This window comes from Antechinus flavipes, chromosome 1, assembly GCF_016432865.1.
Source record: "Antechinus flavipes isolate AdamAnt ecotype Samford, QLD, Australia chromosome 1, AdamAnt_v2, whole genome shotgun sequence".
Classification (NCBI taxonomy): Eukaryota; Metazoa; Chordata; class Mammalia; order Dasyuromorphia; family Dasyuridae; genus Antechinus; species Antechinus flavipes.
Genome location: NC_067398.1, coordinates 440,894,431 through 440,919,537, shown reverse-complemented (window position 1 = coordinate 440,919,537; position 25,107 = coordinate 440,894,431). Strand labels below are relative to the sequence as shown.

Genomic DNA, 25,107 nt, shown 5'->3' with positions numbered 1-25,107 from the left:
TTGGAAATATTTACTAGTACCTTGTCATTATCCTCCTTTATCTTGCTCTATGACCTGAGAATACTCAGTGGCACAGTACAGCTTGTTACTTTTATATTTTTGTCTGTACCTGTGATTTTCATTAGTTTGGGGAACTCTAGCAATGTAGATTACCAGAGCAGTAACTAAGGCATGCCAATGAGACTGAATCAGGGTGAGCTGTTGTCAAATAAATTTTGTATCTAGGTGGGAGACTTATAGGGCCAGTTGATGAATGATTATAATTTTTTAAAATAGTATTTTATTTTCCCCAGTACATGTAAAGATAGTTTTCAACATTCATTTTTGTAAGACTTTGTGTTCTAATTTTTTTCTCCCTTTCCTTATCTTCTCCCTCCCCAAGACAGTAAGCAAACTGATATAGGTTAATTATGTACATTTTTGTAATTCTTAAATGAAGAAAACAGGAGGGGACCTTAGTGATGTAATGAAGCCTGGTGGTAAGGTCTGGGGAGTGGAACCTGATCTTCAGGTAAAGAATTATGTTAGTAAGGTTACTGGGATCCAAGTTTTGACCCAGCCTACGAAGAAATCTCATGGCCTATCCTGGCTCAGCAAATTGGCTTTCTTACTTACTGAATCCATTTCTGCAGTGCAGACAGAGATGGTCTATTAGGGGCCATTTTATAATAAATTTTCTAGTGAGGGAGAAGGATAACAGGGGACCACTAATGAACAGGAAAGGGCTCATCTCCCTCAACCATGGTTAGGCTGCAAACAAAGGAACTCCCCATTTTCTGAAGACTTTTGTTTTCTCCCAAAGTCATTCTTTCTTTTGCATTTCAAACTTTGCCAATCTCCCTCCACTTAGAATTGGGCAGCGGGTTGAAAGTGTGGTGGTCTGTACTGGAGGAGACTAGAGGAGATTTTAGGGATTCTACACACCCATAGAAACTTTACTGTCCTAAGGAGAGTGAAGTACTTCCCCCAAATTAGGAATTCTCTGCTCTCTGTCATTGTGGCCTGCCCTGAGAGACTTGAGAGGAATGGTATGTTGGAGATGTGAGAATTTTAAATAGGGCAAGAAAGTCAGTTCCCAAATCCATATTGGAGTATTTTGCCCCCGTAAGAGTCCCACTACTATCTCATTCCCTTGATGTTCGCTTTGATCTTTATTCTTTAATCTTTGACTTTCATGAGCATTTTCCCCACAACAACCTATGTGAAATATCTAATACCACTTTACAGAGTAGGATACTGGAGTACAGAGATTATATAATTTGTTCATAGCCATTCATTTAAAACATATCTGAACCACAATTTGAATGCTTTTTTCCCTGAATCCAACTTTAACTCTTCCCACTGTTTCTCATCATATTGAATTTGTTCATAGGATCAGAGATCAGATTATTATAAGCATAGAACTGTGTAGAACCTCAAAGACTGGTACATTTCTTTTGTTTTACAGCTGAGAATCAGAGGGATTGTTATAGGAGATGATTACCATTTGAGGTAGGATTTGAACCTGGATCTTTAAACTTCAAAGCCAATTCTAGTCATGTTCAGCTGTTTTAATAAAGAGCTACTTTTAAAAATGATGAAAAATGGCTGAATAAGTTACAGTATGTGATTGTGATGGAATATTATTTTTCTATAAGAAATAATGAAGGGGGATAGTTTCAAAAAAACCTGGAAAAACTTTTATGAATTAATTGTTACAAAGTAAAGTGAGTAAAACCAGGATAACAATGTATACAGTAATAGTAATAATGTAATGATGATCATCTGTAAAAACTTTAGCTACTCTGATAAATATAAAAGTTCACAGCAGTTCCAAAGGACTCGAAATGAACATGCTGTCCACCTTCAGAGAGAAAGATGGTGAACTCTGAGTGCAGATTGAAGCATATTTTTAAAATCTAATTTTTCTTATTTTTTCCCTTCAACATGGTTAAATATATATTTCTATATATTTCCTTTGACTTCATATGTATGAGTAACATTGCTTGTCTTCTCAATGAGTGGGGAAGGAAGAGAATGTGGAATTCAAAATAAAAAGGAATGTTAATAAATAAATGTTTTTTATTGTTTTATTTTTATGGCTATACTTGTACATTAATTTTTTAAATACAAATTTCTTTATGAATAATGTTGGGAGAGAAAAATCAGCAAAAGGGAAAAACCACGAAAAGAAAAAAACAAAAAGAAAAAAATTGAACATAGCGTGTGTTGATTTACATTCATTCTCCATGGTTCTCTCTTTGCATACAGATGGCAGTTTTCTATCCAAAGTTTATTGGGATTGCCTTAGATCACTGAACCATTGAATAGAACCGTCTTTCTTTCTTAGTTTTAATAACAGCTTTTTATTTTCAAAATACATGCAAAGATAGTTTTCACCATTCACCCTTGCAAAACCTTGTGTTCCAAATTTTTCTCCTTCCTTTCCCTCTACTCACCTCTGCTAAATAGTAAGCAATCCAAATACATGTTAAACATATGCAAATTTTCTCTGTATATATTTCTACACTCATCATGCTGCACAAGAAAAATTCAATCAAAAAGGAAAAAAAATGAGAAAGAAAAAAAGCAAGCAAACAACAAAAATGGTGAAAATGCTATGTTGTGATCTACATTCTGTTATGAGCCAGAACTTGAAACAAGGTCTTAAGTCACTAGAATTGATAGAAACAATGCTTAAGTTCACACCTTTAAGAATTCATACATTAGCTCACACATTAGTTTATAAGTTTGGGAGATTCACAAGTCAGAAACCCACAATCCCACTCTCTCGGAGGAGGAGCAAACCTTTGGGTTCACACCTTTAAGAGATCATATATAAGAAGCTCTTAGAGCTTCAGTCAAGAGACTTGAAGAGATTGAGAGCCAGAGTTCAGTTGAGGGGATTGAGAAGCCAGGAGTTAGAGTTGAGGTAGAGGCAGAAGCTGGCAGAGGCAAAAGATTAGCAACAAGAGCTCTCAGAACCAAAGAAAGCTAAGTGGGCTATTTTGGAAGAGACATTATAAAACTGTACTTTAATCCCTGGCTGCATTTGAGGTGATTACTTTGAACTGAAACTAAGGCTGCCTCCCGAACCTTCCCAAGAAACCTGCTTCCAGAGAACGATCATATTCTAGAAAAGAAGAACAACATTACATTTTGGCATCTGAACATGAGGCTGACAGGACCCTAATTTCAGTGGGAAAATTCCGATCCTCATCTCAGTGGAAAAGCCTCTGATCCTGATCCAGTGGAAAAGTCTCCTCAACCCAGAAATTAGGGTGAGTACAACAAACAAATTTGTTAAAAGAGTTAAAGTAGAATTTCAGTTAAGATGGGACAGATGTTTAGAAAACAGCCTTCTGTTTCTGTTCAAGGAAAATGTTTAGAGAGCATTGCCAAGGTTATGAAAAGCCAAGGTTTGATTATAATTTTGGAGCAGATCACTGAACTTTTAGAAACTGTAAAGTACATATGTCCTTGTTTCTCTCTGCAAAAAGAATTGGATCTAGAGGAGTGGAAATTAGTAGGAGAGGATCTTTGTCGATTCTACAATAAAAATGGACCTGACTCAATTTCCAAAGACATACTTAATACATATAATTTAATACAACTGGCTTTAGGAAATTATATAAGTGTTAGAATAAGGAAAAAGAAGAAAGAGCAGGAGAGGGAGGTGCCAACTAAACTAGGTGAAAAGGAGAAAGAATCAGATAAGAATGGAGTTAAGTACAAGTCTGAGTGTGATACTTCACAGCAGGAGAAATTAGATCATTCCACATCTCATGACCTTCCTCCCTCAATTAACCCTTCATGGGTGGAAGGAGAAGGAGGAGGGAGAAAGGTAGAAACACAATCAGCATTTCCTGTGAAGCAAAATATGACTAGATTAGAAAAGGCATTAAGGCAAAAAATGAAGGACAAGATGTATCTGATTTTATAAATACATATCCTGTGATTGAAGAGAGTGATTCTTGTGGTCAAAAAAGGAGAAGATACACTCCTTTTAATTTGGAAAAAATTAAGGACTTGAAAAAGGGTTGTACTCTTTATGAAGCTACATCATCTTATGTTAAGATATTACTAGATAATTTGTCTTATGAAATCTTAACCCCCAAGTGATTGGAAATCCAATAGCAAGGACATGTTTAGAACCTGGACAAAACTTGTTGTGGCTTTCGGAGTATCATGGATTATGTAGGATTCAAGCCCAACAAAACAGGCAAACAGGAGTTAATGTACAAATAGCTTTTAACCAACTAGCAGGTGAAAGTCAATATGGAGAGAATTCAGAACAGATTTATTATCACATAACAGTGTATCAGATTTCTAAGGCTGCAATAAAAGCTTGGGGTTCCCTCCCAGGACAAAAAGATCAAGGGGAAGCTTTCACAAAAATAGAGCAAGGTCCCAATGAACCTTTTGCAGATTTTGTGGGACGTTTGCAGACAGCTGTAACAAGAACCATTGGAGATAATACAGCTAATGACCAGACATCTGGCTAAGGAAAATGCTAATGAGATTTGTAAAAGAATTATATGGAGACTAGACAAAGATGCTCCTTTAGAAGAGATGATAAGGCGCTGTGCCACAGTTAGCACAAATGCTTATTATACTCAAACTATGATGAACATGGGAAGACAGGGTTCCTCTTGGCAAGGGACTTCTAGAGAAACTCGTAGATGCTTTCAGTGTGGAAAAGTTGGACATCGTAGAGCTCAGTGTAGATATGGAGATAGAGTGAGAAGACAGGCTGAGAGAAGACCTAAAACCCCATGTCCAAAATGCCACAAGGGTTTCTAGGGCCTCAGACTGTAGATTGACCCAGGGAAATAAGAGGCAGGTCTCAGCTCCAAGACATCATACAAAAGACAAATGGGGCATGCTGGCAGCTGAGGTTACACCCAGAGAGTCGTTAGAAGGTCAGGACGCTGATGTGATTAATCAGCCTAAAAGTAATCACATGACAGAAAGAGATTACAGTTGAGGAGAATACAGGCTTTTTAAACTAACAGGGCAATATCCAGTGCAAGCAGCTCCAATGTAATTGCCAGTTGATAAAGAGAAATCCTAAAAGTGGTAAATAGAAGAGAATTAGATAGGTTAACTGCCTGGGAGAGAGGGTTTGCTTGTGTCCCTACAGATAGAGAAGGGAACAGATGGAGAAGGAATCAGATGGGTGTCAACGAGCCGTATTCACTTTGTCCATCAGAGATAAACAGAAAAAGAGAAAAACCTCAAAACAAAGGTGAAGATTTAAGAGCCTGAAAGAGCATGTCTGATAATAAGACTGTTAAAAGAACTTTAAAATCTTCAAGAATCATTGGATTCCCTAACACAAGATGAGACTCTTTCAGTTCTTGAAAACCAGTAGGAATCACTGGATTCCTTAAGATGAAAAATTGTTGATGAGACTATTGCAATAATTCAAAGCTTGCAGGAATTATTGGATTCCTGGCACATGGACTAATGGACAATGAATTCCTTTTGGACTATTTCTAGGACTTATGGACATGTATAAATTCTCATGTTGATTCATGTTATTTGTTACATTACTACTAGCCTGTGTTATATTGCTATGTGCTTGTGTAATTTATGTAATTATATGTAATACCTCCCATATTGATGGATTTATGTATACCTGTTTCAAATGAGCCCCTGTAGAAACCCACTAATCTGATTTGATTTCCCATTTCCTTTGGTGTTTTCATCTCCTTTCCTGAGAAGTCAGGGAGGGTGTGACCACCTCCTTTTTATGGTGTTTTCACTTTTTTTTTTGAAGTCAGGGAAGGCATGATCACCTTTTTTGGGGTTCTCACCTCCTTGAGAAGTCAGGGAGGTCATGACCACCTTATATTCTAAAATCAAAAGAAAGTGGGAGATGTTATAAGCCAGAACTTGAAAAAAGGTGTTGTCACTAGAATTGATAGAAACAATGCTTAAGTTCACACCTTTAAGCATTCACACATTAGCTCACACATTAGTTCACAAGTTTGGGAGATTCAAAGTCAGAAACCCACAATCCTGCTCTCTCGGAGGAGGAGTCAACCTTTGGGTTCATATCTTTAAGAGATCATATATAAGAAACTCTTAGAGCTTCAGTCAAGAGACTTGAAGAGACTGAGAGCCAGAGTTCAGTTGAGGGGATTGAGAAGCCAGGAGTCAGAGTTGAGCTAGAGGCAGAAGCTGGCAGAGGCAAAAAACTAGCAACGAGAGCTCTCAGAACCAAAGAAAGCTAATTGGGCTATTTTGGAAGAGATACTAAAAGACTGTACTTTAATCTCTGGCTGCATTTGAGGTGATTACTTTGAACTGAAACTAAGGCTGCCTCCCGAACCTCCCCAAGAAACCTGCTCCCACAGAATGATTACATTCTAGAAAAGAAGAAGAACACTACAACATTCAGTCTCAGTTGTCTTTCTTCTGGATGCAGATGGCTCTCTCTGTCACATCTATGGGAATTGGCCTGAATCACCTCATTGCTGAAAAGAATCACATCCATCAGAGTTGATCATCACATAATATTATTTTTGCTGTATACAATGTTCTCTTGGTTCTACTCATTCACTTAGCATCAGTTCATGTAAATCTATCCAAGCCTTTCTTAAATTATCCTGCTGATCATTTCTTATAGAATAATAATATTCCATTATATTTATATACCATAACCTATTCAGCCATTCTCCAACTCCAATCCACTCAGTTTTTTTTCCCATTATAAAAAGAGCTGCAACAAACATTTTTGCACATGTAGGTGTTTTTTCCCTTTTTATTACCTCTTTGAGATACAGACTCAATAGAGAAACTGCTGGATTGAAGGATATGCAGTTTGATAGGCCTTTGGAAGTAGAAGAACCAAGTCTTTCATAGTTGATCATTGCAATTCTTGTTGTTATTATGTACAATCTATTCCTGGTTCTATTTGTTTTGCTTCCCATCAATTCATGTAAATCTTTTCAGGCCTTTCTAAAATTAGCTTGTTCATCATTTTTATAGAATAATAGTGTTCCTTTACTTTAATATACCATAACTTATTCATCCATTCCCCAATGTATGAAGTCTAGTTGTTTATTTCCCAGTGATATGATCAAGTCATCATAAGTTACTTGACAAGTTTCAGGTATGTTTAAAAGTTTAATTATATTTATATGGTTTGAAATGTTAATTATTCTTAGAAATTTTTGTGTGGAAAACCATTTATCATGCTGTTTTAATCCCCATCCAAGCATCACATAAATAAGCTTAAGTGGAAAAATGCTTTTGATTTTTAGGATGAGAGAAAGAAGGAAGAAAAATATTTGATTCTGATAGTGAGCCTATGGAGCAGGAAGAGGAGGTGTTATCATTTCTTATTTTTAAAATGATGAAACTAAGGTTCAAAGAAATTAAATAACTTGTATATTTACACATACTATTAGGGATAGAACCAGAATTAGAATTCAAATGGTGTAAATGGAGGCAAAGAAGGTAGAGAATTCAAAATTTATAATATTGGCTGTTCCACAAAGTCTAAGTCATTTACATAGACTGGACATTTGTTAAAAAACATATTCATTCCAAGCCAGTATAAGTTCCACACTTCTTTAAACTCCCATCTGCTCTAGGCTTCCAGTGACAGCACTAACATATGGGGTGAGAAACTTATTAGAAATACAATGACCATTTAGCAGTTCTTGGTAAAGAAAAATCAACTTGATTATTCTATTTCATGTATTATAAACCTCTTGTTATTATAGTTCTACATTTAGAAATATTTGGTTCCTAATAACTTCAGGCTATGTGCATAGTTGAAAAGCCTTATGCAAATAGAAGTACAAATTAAATACATAAAAATCCTAATGTTGCCTTATACTCTTCTATACACCTTAATTCATACCCAGTGCATGAATGGGCTCTTTAACAAGCTATATGTTTAGAGGAGGACTATATCATTGATTTAAAAAAAAAATAATAAGCCTTTTCCTGTTCTTTGAGCTTAGGAGGGTGAAAGAAACATGTCTTTTTGATATGTATAGTAAACGACATTGATTGCTTGTAGTCAACTATTCCCTATTTAAATCATTCTTACATAAAAGAGGGATTAAACCTCTCTTTCTTTTTTTATTTTTTATTATACCTTTTTATTTACAAGTTATATGCATGGATAATTTTACAGCATTGACAATTGCCAAACCTTTTGTTCCAATTTTTCCCCTCCTTTCCCCCATTCCCTCCCCCAGATGGCATTTGACCAATACATTTTAAATATGTTAAAGTATAAATTAAATACAATATAAGTATGCATGTCCAAACAGTTACTTTGCTGTACAAAAAGAATCAGACTTTGAAATAGTGTACTATTAGCCTGTGAAGGAAATAAAAAATGCAGGAAGACAAAAATATAGGGATAGGGAATTCTATGTAATGGTTCATAGTCATCTCCCAGAGTTCTTTCGCTGGGTGTAGCTTTAATTACTGATCTATTGGAACTGATTTGGTTCATCTCATTGCTGGAGATGACTATGTCCATCAGAATTGATCATCATATAGTATTGTTGTTGAAGTATATAATGATCTCCTGATCCTGCTTATTTCATTCAGCATCACTTCATGTAAGTCTCTCCAGGCCTTTCTTAAATCATCCTGCTGGTCATTTCTTACTGAACAATAATATTCCATAATATTCATATGCTACAATTTATTCAGCCATTCTCCAACTGATGGGCATCCATCCACTCAGTTTCCAGTTTCTGGCCACTAAGAAGAGACCTGCCACAAACATTCTTGCACATACAGGTCCCTTTCCCTTCTTTAAGATTTCTTTGGGGTATAAGCCCAGTAGAAACACTGCTGGATCAAAGGGTATACACAGTTTGATAACTTTTTGAGCATAGTTCCAAATTGCTCTCCAGAATTGCTGGATGTATTCACAGTTCCACCAACAATGTATTAGTGTCCCTGTTAAACCTCTTTCTTCTTGGAAAAATTAGAATAATGGTGAAAATATGTAGGATATATCAAAACCAGTGCATTTTTTAAGTAAGCAGGGCTTAAGATAGTATTGAATCTTTGGGGACACATTGTTTGGTAAGGCATCTTTTGGCTAAATATAAGGAAAAGTATCAAAACAATTAGAGTGATCCAAAGAGGGGATATGAAACAAATGATATAATGCTAATAAAGGATTTTGCAACCTTAAAATGCTACATATGTTACATACCAGTGATGATGATGGTGATGACAATGAATATCCTCATCACTGGAAGTTCTCAAGCCTAGGATGAGTAATTAGTCACCTGGGGAGATGTCATGTTATAGAACTGTGGATTTTTGATCAGTTGACTTAAAGAATCTTTGAGGACCTTTCCAACTCTGAGATCTCATAATTTTATGATTTAATGTTTCTCAAGAGTATCTGTCATATATTTGTTGAAGTCTTAGTTCCTTAAAAGGCACATTAAAGAAAGAGGTAACGATAGAGATTACTGTTTGTTATAGAAAATATTTTATGTCTTTCAAATTCCATCTGTTACCTTTCAAAATTCATTCCTAAATCCTTTTAGGATGATTTTTCTTAGTGGATCTCTTCTTAGGCTTCTAAGGCTTATTTCATTTTCTACTGTTTTGTTATTTTATAAGACAACATGTAATATTTGGGCTAGCTTTCTGGAGGTCCTCCTAAAGAGACTTGGTCTCAGCAGGACAGACATCACAAGAATGGATAAGAATAGAATCCAAAGTCTTTATTGTCTCTTACACAGTCTATGTCTGTCATAGTCTGACCCAGTCTCGGTCTGACCTAGTTTCATCCAGCAATATGCCAGTCTGCCAGTCTCAATCAGTCTCCCTCTCAGTCTGACTTTGTCCCCAGTTTAAATCCCTATTATAATTATGTCATTAGAGTATACTGAATATGTGTGAATTAGAAGACCATTACATCACCATACTAAGTAGTAAGTATATATGTGAACTAGAGAACCATTATCTCATCAATTCCACTGATAAACTTCTCCAGAGTTATGGCCTTCTACAACAGCATTTTTATGTTGATGCCTTTCCCTTTATTTCTTTTCCATTCAACCAATCAATCAACAGAAAACATATATTTAGTGCCTACTATGTGTCTGGCACTAAGCACTAGGAATACAAACATAAAGAATGAAACAATTCATACTTATAAAGAATTTTCATTATAATGGGAGGGATAGAAAGGACATATATAAGTATACAAACAAACACTACCACTTTTGTATCATATATTCATCTTATTTTTGTTCTTTTTTTCTATTTTAGTACTAATTTTGATTTTTCCTTTAAGAAGTCATCTGACTGTACATAGATGACTCAGAATCACCTTTCACATCAGTAAATTAGTTTTTTGCTTTAAATATAACAAATTTCATTTTTTGTAATGGTAAATGTATTTGTATATGCATATATGTAGTTCAGTCAATCAAAAAATTTTATTTAATACCTGTTATAGACTAGGAACGGGATTATGGGATGTGAAATTAAAAAATGAATTTCTACTGCATATGTATTTGTATTTGCATATGCATATGTATAATTTAGTGAATCAATACATTTTATTTAGTGTCTTTTATAGATCAGGAACAGAATTATGAAATTTGAAGATAAAAAAATTAATTAATTTTTTTCCCTCAAGGAGCTTAAATTCATTTAGAAAAGACAGCATGTATATCTATATATCTATAAGAACATATAAAATACAAAATAAATACAAGATATTTTTTGTAGGGCTCAGTAACAATCTCTAGGAAGGTCTCCTGAAATCTGCTCTCTAGAATAACTATTCAATATGCAACTTTCATTGGCTTTCAACTTAAATCTTTTCCTTTCCTGCTCATCCCATCTTTTGACCTGGATATCTCCTAAAGAAACAGCATCCTTGGCTTTCATATCCAAGAGTGGCTATAATTTCACTCGTTCTCCATAACTCATTAATCAAGGTGGCAGAATTGGAATATCCTTTGTTCCTCATTGTTACTTTCAAGTCTCTCTCTCCCTCCACCCCCATTTTTGTCACTTAGTGACTTCTCCTAATTTGAGATTTATGGATTCCATAACTACCACCTAAATACCCTGGTACCTATTTACAAATTTCCAGTATGCTCCATTTCTTTCATTAATGAGATCAATACTTGGCTTACATGTTTTTTCTCTTCCCAACTTCTGCCTTTATACTAAAGGACTTCAACATGCATACTGATGTTTACTTTAAAAGTTTAGCTTCTTAATTCTTCAACTTAATCAATTTTCATGATTTATTTTCCCATCCCATCCCAATTCAGCTACATGGTGCTAGCCTTGATTTTCCACCCACACAATCACACTACTATCATGTTAAGAATGCTAAAAATTAGCATCCTTACATGATTACAATATATTAGCATTCCACCTCTCTCTACTTTGTCCACATTGTGATCTCAAATCCCTCAAATCTTCAGGTCTCTCTGACACTATCACTCCTGTGCTAGCTATACCCTCTAAATTTCCCCATTTTGACCCCTCAGTGAACTAGTTAAATTTTATATTGTTCTTTTTTCGAGTCTCTTGTCCCCTTATCATATCTTCAGTTGTACCCTGCCAAACCTTACCCTTGGATTTCTCCCAGCATTCACTTCCTTTATTTCTATGCACATTCTGTAGAATGAGAACAAAAATATGCAGCTATCCTAATTGAGTCCACCAAAAATCTATGTTACATGAACTTAATTGATCCCTCACTTCTATTTGGCAACACTTTTATACCTCCTTAATTAACTTACTATCTCACTCACCACCATGACTCTCTGAAACCTTTTCCATCCTTCCTCAAATCACCCTCATCTTTCAACTAAATTTGCTCTCTACAATATTACTAATGACCTCCTAATTTCCAAATACAGTGTCCCTTTTTCAGTTCTCTTCTTTCCTAATCTTTCTGCAGCATTTGAAACTACTGATCACCCTCTTCTCCTTGATACTTATCTTCTCCTTGGGTTTTCAGGACACCAATTTCCTGGTTTTCTTTCTACACATTTGGCCACTCCTCAGTCTTCTTTGCTGGATCTTCATTCAGGTCATGGCCACGCACCATGGATGTTCCCTCTCCTGGTTGCTCTTCTATTCCCTTTCTGTACTATTCCACTTATTATTCCTATCAACTCCCATGGATTGAATTATCATCTTGGTGCTGATGATGCTTTAATCTACTTATCCAGCCATAACTTCTTTGCTGACTTCCAGCCTCACCTTTCCAGATACCTTTCTAGAATTAAGATGTCTTATAGACATCTTCAAGTCAACTTGTTTTTCTTTCCAAACTTCTCCCCTTCCAAACTTCCCTACTACTGTCAAGGGAACCAATATTCTCCTGTTCCCCTAGATTTGCAACCTAAGTGTCATCTTCAATTCCCCACTCTCTCTCATCCCCCCATATCCAATCCGGAGGCAAGTCCTATTGATTTACCTTTGTAACAACTCTTAAATTAGCCCTCTTTGCTCCTCTGATATTGCCTCTTCTCTAGTGCAGGCACTCATCTCCTCATACCTGGACAATTAAAATTGTCTTCAGGTTGATCTCCCCTCTACAAGTTTCTCCCTACTTCAGTCCATCCTTCACTAAGCTGTCAAAGTGATTTACCTAAAGGATAGGTCTAATCATGTTAACTTCCTACTTAATAAGCTCCAATGGCTCCCTATCACCTCCAAGATCAATTATATAATCCTGTTAGGCATCCAAAGCCCTAAATAATTTAACTCTACTCCCACCTTTCCAGTATTCTTATACCTTTGCCCTGTTCTTTGTGATCCAGTGACTGACTTCCTTACTGTTTTTTGAACAACACACTTCAGCTTTGAACTGAAGATATTCATTAGCTCTCTCCCTCCTTATTTCTGCCTCCTGGCTTCTTTAGAGTTCTTTTAAGTCCTATCTAAAATCTCACCTTCTACAGGAAGCTTTTCCTCATCCCTCTTAATTCTAGTACTTTTCCTTTGTTTATCCTGTATGTTTCTTGGTTGTACATAGTTTATGGCCTATTGACTCTTCCATTAGATTATGAACTCCTGAAGGGTAAAGAAGGGTAAAGACTGACTGTCTTTTTCCTATCTTTGGATTTCCAGTACTTGTACTTGGTGCTTAATAAATGTTTATTAACTAACCGATTCTAAAAGATGGCACCTTTATCAGAACTTTGAGAGAAACTAGTTTAATCTAAGAGATGAAAATGAAAAGACAGTGCATCCCAGATGTGGGGGGCATAGTCTATGAAAATAGGAGATGAACAAGTGAATAATGAATGAATGTGTAAGAACATTTAATTAAGTATTTATAATAGTCCAAATACTGTGCTGTTTTCTGGGGATAAAAAGGATAAAAAAGAGACATTATCTCCCTTCAATGAGTATATATTTTAACAGAAGACAATACATATAAGGGAGAACTCAGTAGAGAAAATAATTTTGTCCTAGTTCCAGTGTGGAGAGTGCTGATCTAGTTGGTGAGGTATAGGTCATTGTTGGAAGACAGATGGCCTGGAGATAGCCTGGAGAGATAATTGTATATGGATAGGATGTATAACCTAAACACAGCTGGCTTTTAGGGCCAGTCACTAAATATGGCTGGCTAAACATGGGAGTAACAATCTGACTGAGAGTTACCAATCAACCATATTGGACCATAGAGTGGAAGCTCCAAGATGAAAGAATTCAATTTTTTAGACACAGATACATAGATTTAGGAAGAGAATGACAGTCCAGGTCTCAGGTATTGAATATGAATAATGGCAAGAAGGCAAATTTAACTGTACCATAAAATTATTAAGGTGAGCAATGTGCAAAAAGTCTGAAAAAGGAAGGTGGGCAACATATTGTGAAGAGGTTTATATACCAAACAAGATAGGGTTTGCATTTCATCCTAAAGATATTAAAGGGGTTATGTGAAGATGGATTGGAGGAGGGGAGAGAGGTTTGAACTAGGGAGACCAATTAGAAGGTCATTGCAGTAATGCAGGCCATCTGAGTGGAGAGAAGTAGATAAAAGCAAAAGATGTTGTAGAGTTAGCATCAAAAGAAAAGACCATTCACTAGATATGTGGAGTACCTGAGAGCAAAAAGTTTGGTTGGTTCTGGAGTTTTGATCTTGGATGATTAAAAGGCTGGTCTTGCCTTGAACAAAATAGTGAGGTTAAGGAGAGAAATGATTTGAGGAGAAAGATACAAGTTCTGTTTTGAATATAAAATTTAAGATGACTAATTTTAAATGTCCAATAAGTAGTATGGAATTGATACTCAAGAGAGAAATTAGGACTGAATATATTGGTCTAGAAGCCATCTAGATAAATATGGAACATGCTAGGTGCATTCATGGTCGTGTTGCCAAGCTTTGGTTATTCAGATCTAACTCCTTTCCCTATTTTCTCTGGCCATGCATTTGGTGAATTATTTAATTACTTAGCTACTTGGGGATTATAGTATAGAGTTTTGCCATCAGCTATTGAGTATTCTCCTATATAAGCCAGTGATTAATCACCTACTTCAGAAGGTAGTAAGTGTAGATATGGGAGTTTTTCTCAGTGTCTGCAGTCTCCTTTACATCTCAAAAAATGAATCTCTGGCCACTTGTACTGCTCCTGTAGGCCTTTGCTCTCTAAAGCAAGGAGATGCATTTGGCCCCAGGTTCTATATAGATCAAGAGGTATGACCTGAAACATGCTAAAAATTGACCAAACTAGGCATTCCCCTTCATCTCTGCTGCAAGAATCCATCTCCCACATTTGGAAACTTATTTCTCTTTGTTTTCTTAAACCTAGACTTATTTTTTTCATCAATTAAAAAGAGGGCTGTCTGTAATTGAGAAGTTTAAAAATAAGGACATTTTATGAGATTCTCTTACTTGTTTTAATGGCTTTATTTTGGTGTCAAATATTTCTCTAAATTAGATATTGTGGGAAGACTCAGAATTTGTCCTAAAAAGGAAAAAAGAAAACCCATATATCATACTTACTTATCTAAAAGAGGTTTATTAATGGATATTTCTTGCAACTGGCTAGAGATGAGTGGAATGCTGTTGACCTATAAGTCTGTGTCCAGTTTGAGGGGTGCTGTAGTTTGCTGTGGTGATGGTGCAGGTCTAACTATGGCTTCCCATCTTACCTATCTTCCAGGAAAAGTTTCATCTTTAACCTGTGTTAGAGGCAATCTCCTCTTTTCAGACATGCCAAGAAGGCGTGATAGAAAACAAAATATTCTTTGATACTTAGTGTTTCAGATCTATGCTTTAGGATCTTTTAGTATGTTAATTAGTTTAAGGAAATTGTAATAGGAAATTGTAATGTTTTACAATTAGCTCAAGGTTAGCTAACAAGGGGAGTTTTATCTATGATGCCAGTTGCTATGGAGATATTTGGGTCCAAAAGGATCCATATGTATGAAGATATAATTGGAAAAAAAGAGGGAGAAGCATTTTAAGCTTGTTTTAAGGGAAAAAACAAAAGAAAACAAGAAAAAATTGAAACTTGTAAGATAGTAGCCAATTGATGTGACAATGAATCTTCCTAGGGAATTTTGGCTCTTTAATGACTTAACCAGTGCTTACAGAATGGTATTAGATATTCCTTCAGAAGGAACATTTAATGCTTTGTGGAATTACAGATAGCTTTTTCACACTTGAGATTCTAAGTATGAATCCTATTTCAGATTATACAGGAATGAGAATCAATTTCCAATGAGCAATGATATTGATGAGGGGAAATTTTAATTAACATTTCTCTATAGAAATTTATTTAAGCTTGTATATATTTTGTCCATATGTTCTAGTAAGCAAAATCAATTTATTTACTTTTCTAGGATGAAGAAGGCTATTTGCAATTACAAAATTCAGAAAAAGAAACATATCCTAATACATTTAATAAGAAAGGGTAATAGTAACCATAAGCAAGTTACTATGAAATGAATAAAGCAATCATAGTTTAACAAGTGCTCCAATAAATTCTTATTATTTTCCCTCTCCTGCATAGTTCTTTGGTTTGTTTTGCTATGCTATCATAGTAAAACAAACCAAAAAAAAAAAAAAAACTATTAGATAAATGCAGAATTAGCATTATTGTGATTAGTCCCTCTTTCTTCCTTTCTTTCCCAACCCGTAGAAGGGGAAAAAGAATAACAAAAAAGGATTTGATAAGTCTGAGAGGCTGCTTGAGGATTCCTTGGCAACTGCTCTGAAGAAACACAGGATTGGAGAAGGGGCTGGAATTGATTCAACTTGGAAAATAGCATATTCATGTCTGGAGAGTCCTCTCCCTATTTCCATTCTGCTTTTTTCTGTCTATTTTTTAGTTGTAGTATTCCAAGACTCCACAAAGATCTCCCTATTCAACAAGAGGGATCTCATTTCACACTTTACTCCTTCTGGTTGTAGTGGCAAAGCTGTTTAAATGAAGATGCTTCTTCATTTAAACATCTAAGAGGGAAAACACCAAATAGAGTCCAAAGTGGGACTCTTTTCTGCCTTAAGTCTTTGACATTTGTGGCAGGAAGCATTTTCAGAAGTGAAGAAAACAGACACATAAGGACTGAGAAATACATTTTCTACTTTCCACATAGCCTCATTAATCCCTTAGGTTTCAGTCATTTCTGGGAAACATCAGAAAAGCCTTGTTTTCATGCAATATATATTGCAGAATCACAAAATCTTAGAGTTCATTCTTGCAAGCCTTCTCTCATTAAGAGATCCTTCTACAACATCCTTGTTTGTTTTTTGTTTTTTGTTTTTTTAGCCCAACTTCTTATGAACATCTTAAGCTCGATGTCTCATAGAAAACTGAAGCCTAATATGTCCAAACTGAACACATTATCTTCCCCTCCTCCACCAAATCCCCACTGGCATATTTGACTATATGAAGACTGTATGACATTAAAAATTCCATCAATTGTTATTTTTCTTTAGAAGAAATGTGACTGTGGATGGGATTAAAATATTTTCTGATAATTCCAGAAACACAAATGTGTGCATACATTGAATATCAAGTCTCTTTGTTGTGTTAGAATACTTCCAAAAAAACACTCTGTTTCGTAGAAAGCTTTATCCCAGAGAGAAGATTCTGGGAAGATGGCAGAACACTTTTGGCTTTCTAAATTCTCTTAACAACAAAAACTATAACAACCATAACCACAACCACAATAGCATCAGACAGAACATCACCTCTGAGGTGATGTAGAGCAGCAGAAATAAACAAAATGAATAAAAGGGATAAATAGTTGTTTTCCTAGAACAATGTGAGAAGTCCACAGTTAGAATCTCATCTCCAGGATCAGAGGTTTAGACTGAGTGAAGTACAAATACTTCCACAGTGATTGCAGAAACAAAAAACAAGCCCTGGGGACTTCTGGATTGGGAGACATCCTTGGCTTTAGAGACTTTTATCTCATGGATTATGTGGGGACTCTGATAGTTGAGTAGGATAAAATTGAAGAACCTTCTATTTTGGAAGAATGACAAGCACAGTGCTGACCAGATCTGTCCCAGACGGTGGCTGCCAGCGAGAAGGAACTAGTTCACATCTGATTGGTGTAATAGCTGACTGTGGGCACTTGCTGGGAAGGAGAATCCTTGGTTTTAATACCAAGGCAGAGAATAATTAATACATTCACACATCCATATATAAATAGTTAAATACATAAAAAACAAACAAATAAATAATATAGTTTGCAGCCATCCAAGGGACTGCAGGAAGCACGATCATTTGTGGGACAGTGTGGTTAAGGGCTCTTGCTATGGTTTAAGAGAAGAGAGGATAGACTTTGCCCTATTTCTTGCAGCTACAGTCCACTTGGATCTTGATGGTACTTCCCTCATGGTCTCGCTTTGCTCCATGCTTTGGTTCTTAGGGAGTGATGGGGGCCTGGAGTCTAATCTCAGCTTACTCTCGTTGGCAGAGCTTTGGGCTACAGACAGTCTTTTTATCTCCCTTTCTTCCATTCCATCCCTCTCTTCCCAGAAACCCGACTATCTATAGAGAGTCTACATGAGAACTACTTGGGAATTTTTGCCAGTTCATCACTAGCAGCAGAATATTCCCTTTTGGCATTTTTGTCTTATCTGCATAACTTCCACAGGCTCCATAATGTCAATCAGAATTCTGGATGTCTGTCTAGAGAAACATCTGAATGATCACAGTCTTTAATGGCATCTTTGTCAGATGTGCCTACTATTGATCATACTATAGGTATGTCTTCTAGGCAAGAATTGGAATGTATCATTGGGCTTACAGTTATGATGATTTCCTGGAGGATCCCATACTGATAATTTCACCTACATTTGACATGTGCAGTAAGGTTCCGGGGAAAAAGCTGGTCATCTCAAATTGGAAGTACCAACAACTTTTCAAAGATAAGGAAGAAGAAAATGATTTCTCTATAATCCTCTCACCTTCCAATAACCATATGAATAAGGTTCCAGTGGTGAAGGCCAAGGATATTGATGTCATCATAAATTCTCTAATTACAAAACAGGCCCAAGAGAACATCCAGGTCTTTAAGCATCAGACAGGGTTGAGAGTTATACTCTTCATAAAGGCCTCACTACAGAAAAAGCCAAGTACCACTATATAAAGGCAATCCATAAATTGAAGTTACAAGATGGAGACATGACAAAAGAAGATAGATTGTTTCAGCCCAGTCTATTCCAGGTAGTATACCTGATTCTTCTCCTAAGCAAAAGTTCAGAGGCTGATTTATTCATAAATTTTCCACTCCCTTACCTGGTCTAGATGTCAGCAGTAAGAACTCTGGAAATGGCGATACAGATAAATCCTCACTGAAAGATAGAACCCTTTTGGACCAAAACTCTTTTATAAGTCTGACTTGGGTCCATCAGAGGTGCTCAGAAGCATCATCAGTGGAGCTCATCTGATTTCAGTCAACTAGAAATGCAGTAGATGCAACAGTTTTCAAGCCACTGAAGATGACTCTTCCAGTAATGGAAGGAAAAAAAAAACAATGTCTATGAACTTATAACCTCAAACTAATGGACATGAATGTGTTGATTCCTACAGGGTTCTAAAGCTCACTTTTCATATGAGCAAAGTTGCTTTCCTTGGTGAACCACTGTTATATAGAGAGAATATTTTAGATTTTTCTTCCTTCCCACCCATCTTGCACTTAACATAGGAAAGATATCATCCATTTATAATTCTGCTAAGGATAATATTCCTGGGGAAGTACTGATTGTTTCTTTAAATATTTATAGCAAAGCTTGAATCTTCCTAATGCAGGACAACCTATTCTGTAATACCTTAAAATTGGTCTGAATAACTTCTTCAAGTTCAGTCAACCACAATCAATTATTGTTCTATAGAAATATTGTAGCATGCAAGGAAAATAATTAAAATCTAGTTGACTTTGTTCAATATATTTATCTAAGATATTTGTTTGGTGATTCTTTTTTTTTTTTGATAAATAACATTCCTATTTTCCGTCTTCATTGCTGGAACTAGCAACTTTTTCTTAGAGAACACTGTTTGTTACTATAGAACTGGTTCCAGGACCCTAGTTCTATCCTGGATAATAATAAAGAGACAGTCTAACAGGGAACGTCTGTTGGAAGTGTGACACTGAACTCATGTAAAAGATATTTAAAATGTATTAGTTCTTTGGTTAGGAGCTTCAAATGGAAGATTTGATCTGCTCTGCCCTAATGGAGGACTTTTCTTTTCAAAAAGACTTAACAGACCCAAATAGTAAGAATTATAGTCTGTCAGTGAATGGCAAAATCATTGCTGCTTCCAGTATATGAATAAAGGATCTTTGTTCACTTTAGCAATAGGTGGCACACTAAGCTCATAGAGACTAATAACTGATTCTGTTAAATTCTTGAGAGATTCTATGCAGTGGTTTTTGTTGTAGAAGAACAGCTTGAAGTCACTTACTTTTTAAAAACTTGAAAAGTCAAGGAAGCTCAGTAGGCTCTTCAGTGATCTGAGGTAAATCATCCTGTGACTTTTAATACCCTCCCTAAGCATTGGTGTGAATCCTTTCTTATTAGAAAAAGTTTAGCTGCTAGGAGACATAAAAGCTTTTCTCTTTGAGAATGTAAAAAACAAACAAAAACATGTATTAAGTCAAGCCCAAGGTTGAACCCCAGGATAGACCTCAGAAAATAACAGTAAGAAGAATCTGAGGCATGGGACATTATTCCCCATACTTTGGTAATAGAGCTTAACTATACTAATAGCTGCTAAAAACCAAATAAAATAAAATTAAAATGATTAAACAAAGGATAAAGAACATAACATTTTATAGCTTTTTTGGAGATGAAGAAGGTCTGGTTTCATATTCAGAAGAAGATAATGGATCAATTTTTCAGTGAAAAGCATCAGATGGGTCCAAACATAGAAAGAGTTCTTAAAAAGGACTTTGGGAGGGTGGGGTGGTTGGAGCCAAGATCAGAGTAGGAGAGAGAGAAGAGTAGACACATCATTATCTGAGCTTCGCCTGATCAAACCTCTAAATTGGCTTTGGAGTGACATACCCTACAAATATTTGGAATGTAACAAATTTCCACCGAAAGATACTTGACAGAGGTCAGATCCAGGGATTGCCAGGAGCCAGGACATTGTAGCACCCTGGAACCTACTGGGAGGCCCTTAGGCTACTCTGTCCTGGTTTTAAGACAATGGATAAGCAGATTATCTCTGAGATATCCAAAGCAAATACAAAAAGCAAATAGTGAGCCTCGAACCCTAGAAAAACAAGGGATCTGGTCACTTCAACCCAGCACAGGAAGTTAGTCAGCAGCAACAGTCCTAAAGCAGTTGTCACTTCTTTGCCCTAAGAATAGACCTCAGCCTTTAAAAATGAGCAAAAAAGAGATCTGATCATAGATAGCTTTTATGGCAAAAGAGAAGAACAGACCTCAAACCCTAAGGATCCTAAAGCATTAAATCATTTCCAGATGAAGCCCCAAAGGGTGATATAAGTTGGTCCCCATTTCACAAGACTCTCTTGGAAGAATTAAAAAAGGATTTTAAAGGATAGTTAGGAAAAAATGGGGAAAGGAAATGAGAACTTTATAGGAGAATTTGGAAAAGGAAGTGCTTTTGAGTTTCTTAAGAAGGAAACTCCTTAAAAATGGATTTGATGAAATAGAAAATACATATAACTCTTTATAAAAGAAATATGAAAAAGAAACTAATTCATTGAAAAAGGACTTTAAAAATCAAATAAAAGAGATTGAGAAAAATTAGAAAAAAGAAATCTAAGAGAATCAAGAAGATTATGAAAAGAAAATTAACTAACTTGAAATAGAAATCCAAAAATGTATGTCAAAATAATTCTTTGAAAACTAAAATTGAGTAAAAGGAAGCAAATGATATTTTGAGACATCAAGAAATAATAAAAAATCAAAAGATTAATAAATAGAATATAAAGTATCTCATCAAAAACAACTGGAGAAATAATATAAGAATAGTTGGAATACCTGAAAATTACAATATAAAAAGAATCTTGATACAATATTACAAGAAATTATCATGGGAAATTGTCTTGAAGTTCTAGAACAAGAAGATCAAGCAGAAATAGAAAATTCCCAAAGATCATCACCTAAAAGAGATCCCAAGGGAGAAACATGCAGGAATATCATTATCAAGTTTCAGAGCTCCTAGGTTAAGGAGAAAATATTGGAAGCATCAAGAAAAAAAGTTAAATATCATGAAACTACAGTAAGAATTACAAATAGGTCTTTGAAGGACTGTAGTTCTTGGAATATTATATTTCATAAAACAAAAGAGCTGGGGTTATGACCAGAGGCAACTTAACCAGCAAAGTTAACTATAATCCTGAAAGGGAATATTTAATGAAGTAAGAGACTTTCAGGTATTTGTGACAAAGCAGTAGAACTTAAGGAAATTTTGAACATATATCATGCAGGAGATATATATGATACCATTAAAGACAAATTATAAGGCCAAATTGTGTACTCCTTATAGGTAAAAATATAATTAGTAGTCTTATGACTATCATCATTATTTGGTTAATTTGAAAAAAAAGTTTGCACTATGCTATATATGATAAGATAATTCTAAGAAAATAAATTGTATAGGGAAGGATAAAAAGGAATAATTATCTCATACCAACGAGGCATAAAAGGAATAATTGATACAGAAGAAGGTATAAAAGTGTTCTAAATACAGAAAGAAATAAGAAATCTTGGAGGAATGGGTAGGTTTAGGAATAAGAGAGCAAAGTAGCAGGTAGAGATAAAGCAGATGAGTCAGCAGAGATGGGAATAGGGTAAGTATAGTGAGGAAAAATAGGAAGGAGGAAAACATACAGTAAGTAATTATAACTTAGAATGTGAATGAAATGAATTTACCCATAAAATGGAAACTGAGAGTAGATTAAAATTTTGAATTCAACAGTATGTTGCTTCCAGAAAATGCTATAAAAATGAGAGATACACAAAAAGGTAAAATAAAGACCAGGAGTAGAACTTATTATGTAAAAAAGGGGGTAATAATCATGATCTCAAAGTTAAAGCTAAGATAGATTTAATCAAAAGAGAAAAATTAGGGAGACTATATTATGTATCAGTGTAGAAGGCTGAAACAAGATCTTGAGTTGTTGCACTGAGGTTGGTTCAAGCACTTAGGGCTAATTACCTATTGGACATTACTCTATGGGCATGTGCTTGGGGAATGGCCTTTCCCACTATCCTGTGCTGGCTCAATAATTGGTGTATACAGAGAATTGTAGGAGGGACTAGGGAGTGGAGTAAGACTAGCCAGAGTCACTTTGGTGGTGGATGAAGAAGGAGGTTGCAGAGATCCTGCTTCCATCCTTTTTACTTCTACCCCTAAAGACCAAGAATAAAGACTGAGGACTTTTGCTTATCCTGCCTCTGGCTGATTCTAAGGTATCCTGGGTGCTAACACGGTCATTACATATCAGCAATATTATTTACTATTGTTTTAGACCATTTAAAATGACTCAATGGTGTGAATACCTGAGTGTATCAGAACAGACACAGGAACCATATAAACAAACATAAAACATTTTATGCAAATAAAGTCAGATCTAAATAATTGAAGTAATATTTATTCTTCACAGATAGGTAAAACTAATGTGATGACCATGTATTTAAAATCAGCCGGAGTCAGGAATTCAGGTTAAGGGAAAAATCTTCAATCTTTATTCATTTTGAGGTGAAGGGGGATTGCGATAGCAATATGGGCAGCTGCGACAGGAAGCCAGCCAGCAGAGGTGAAGGGGGATTGCAGGTGAAAGGGGGGGGGGTCACGATAGCAATGCGAGCAGCTGTGTCAAGAAGCCAGCCGCTTCCCTTTCCACTCCCCTGCCTCCACCCACCAAAATCGTCATTTCCTATACAACACATCAGTACTTGCACAGAGTGGGTGGGGCCATTCTTTCTCCAAGCATATATATTAATAGAGTATGATCCAATTACTATTTAGCCTCACGTGCTTGGGACCTCAGTGCATCAACTCAAGCCTCAGCCCATTACATATAAACATAAACATAAAACATTTTATGCAAATAAAGTCAGATCTAAATAATTGAAGTAATATTTATTCTTCATGGATAGGTAAAACTAATATAATAAAAATGTGAATTTTACCTAATTTATCTATTTATTCAATGCAATTCCAATTAAATTACTAAAAGATTATCTTACTGAGTTAGAAAAAAGAATAATAAAGTTCATATAGAAGATCAGGGACTTCAAAGAAACTAGGGGGAAAAGATGTAAAGGAATCAGATTCAGTGTTTCAAACTTTAAAAAAAACATTATAAAGTAAAAGTATTAATCAGTATTAAATTGATAATTTTGAAAATAAAATCTACGTGTCCAAGAATAGAAAGAATGCAGAAAATTGGTGGAAAAACTTTTACAGACAATCTCTCAGATTTGATGTTATTGGGTTGGAATATTGCTATGGTGTAAGAAATGAGGAGCTAGTTGATTTAGAAAAACACAGGAAGACTTAGACTTATAAAGGAAGATGTTATCTACCATCAGAGAAACAGATGACAAGTGGTTATAAGTATGGTACAGTCTTACATATATGTGTAGTATGAGTATATGTATATGTTTATAGATATTCTGTTTTTATGTGTATATATTTATGTGTATGTATGTTTAATTGAATCCTTTTGTAGGGAAAAAGTGGGAGGTTTTGAGGAAAAAGGGAAAAAATAAAGTTAAAAGCACACAGCAGAAAACAAACGAAAACCTATAGAGAAGCAAAGAAAAGCTAGGCAGCTTTGAAAACAGGGTGTAGTATTTATTATATTTTCTTGAAATGGATATTTATTGCTTTCTATTGAATGTTGTCATGTTCCATTATGTATATGACAATTTATTTTCTTGTTTTGTATTTAATTTTAAAATACATAATACAATTTACTAAAAAAAAGGAAAAGAAAAGAAAGCCTTATCTTCAAGATGAGATCCCCAGTATAATTGCTTTAACTTCCCTCTTGAGTTTTTATTTTTCATTCTTTGACCATCTTCAAAACCTTGAGCAATGGGTTCACAATATTATGCTATATTAAATTTGATAAGGAGTTAAAGAAAAATTTAAACTCAGATGAATGAATGAGTGAGTGAATGAAAAAGCATTATTAAGAGCTTACTATAGACACAACATTGTACTTGGAAAACTTCACAAAGATTTTTTTCCCTCTGAATTAACATGCCTTACTTGTACAAATTGGATTTAATATATTCATTAATTTTCATATTCTCTCAGTATTTTCTATGGGCCATTCCCCCCACATAACTGGCCAGATCTATTTGTTTTTCCAACTTCTGAAGAGTTTCCTTTGTGTTCTCAAAAATCTTGCTTGATAAGTCACACTTCGTTAGTCATATACTTTCTCATAGAAGCTTTTCCTTTGTTTTCTAATGAAATACATCCACAAAATATAAAATTGCTTTGAAAAACAAGACATTTTCACAGAAGTGGACACATTTATTTGTTAATAGGGTCTAAATGTGTTTTTGTTCCTTGTCTCTCAGGTTGAAATTAGACACAACTACCCCTGTTTCTATAATTAAATGAAAGACCCCATGTATAGCTTTTCTTCCTGAAATGCACCATGATGTCTCCTGGGATTTAGAAGTTG

General features: G+C 35.3%; 1 pseudogene; it reads left to right on the top strand.

The window, feature by feature from the left end:
• LOC127546490 (putative monooxygenase p33MONOX) overlaps positions 1-19,024 on the top strand; it is a 50,246-nt pseudogene extending 31,222 nt beyond the window's left edge.
• Positions 19,025-25,107: the final 6,083 nt, after the last annotated feature.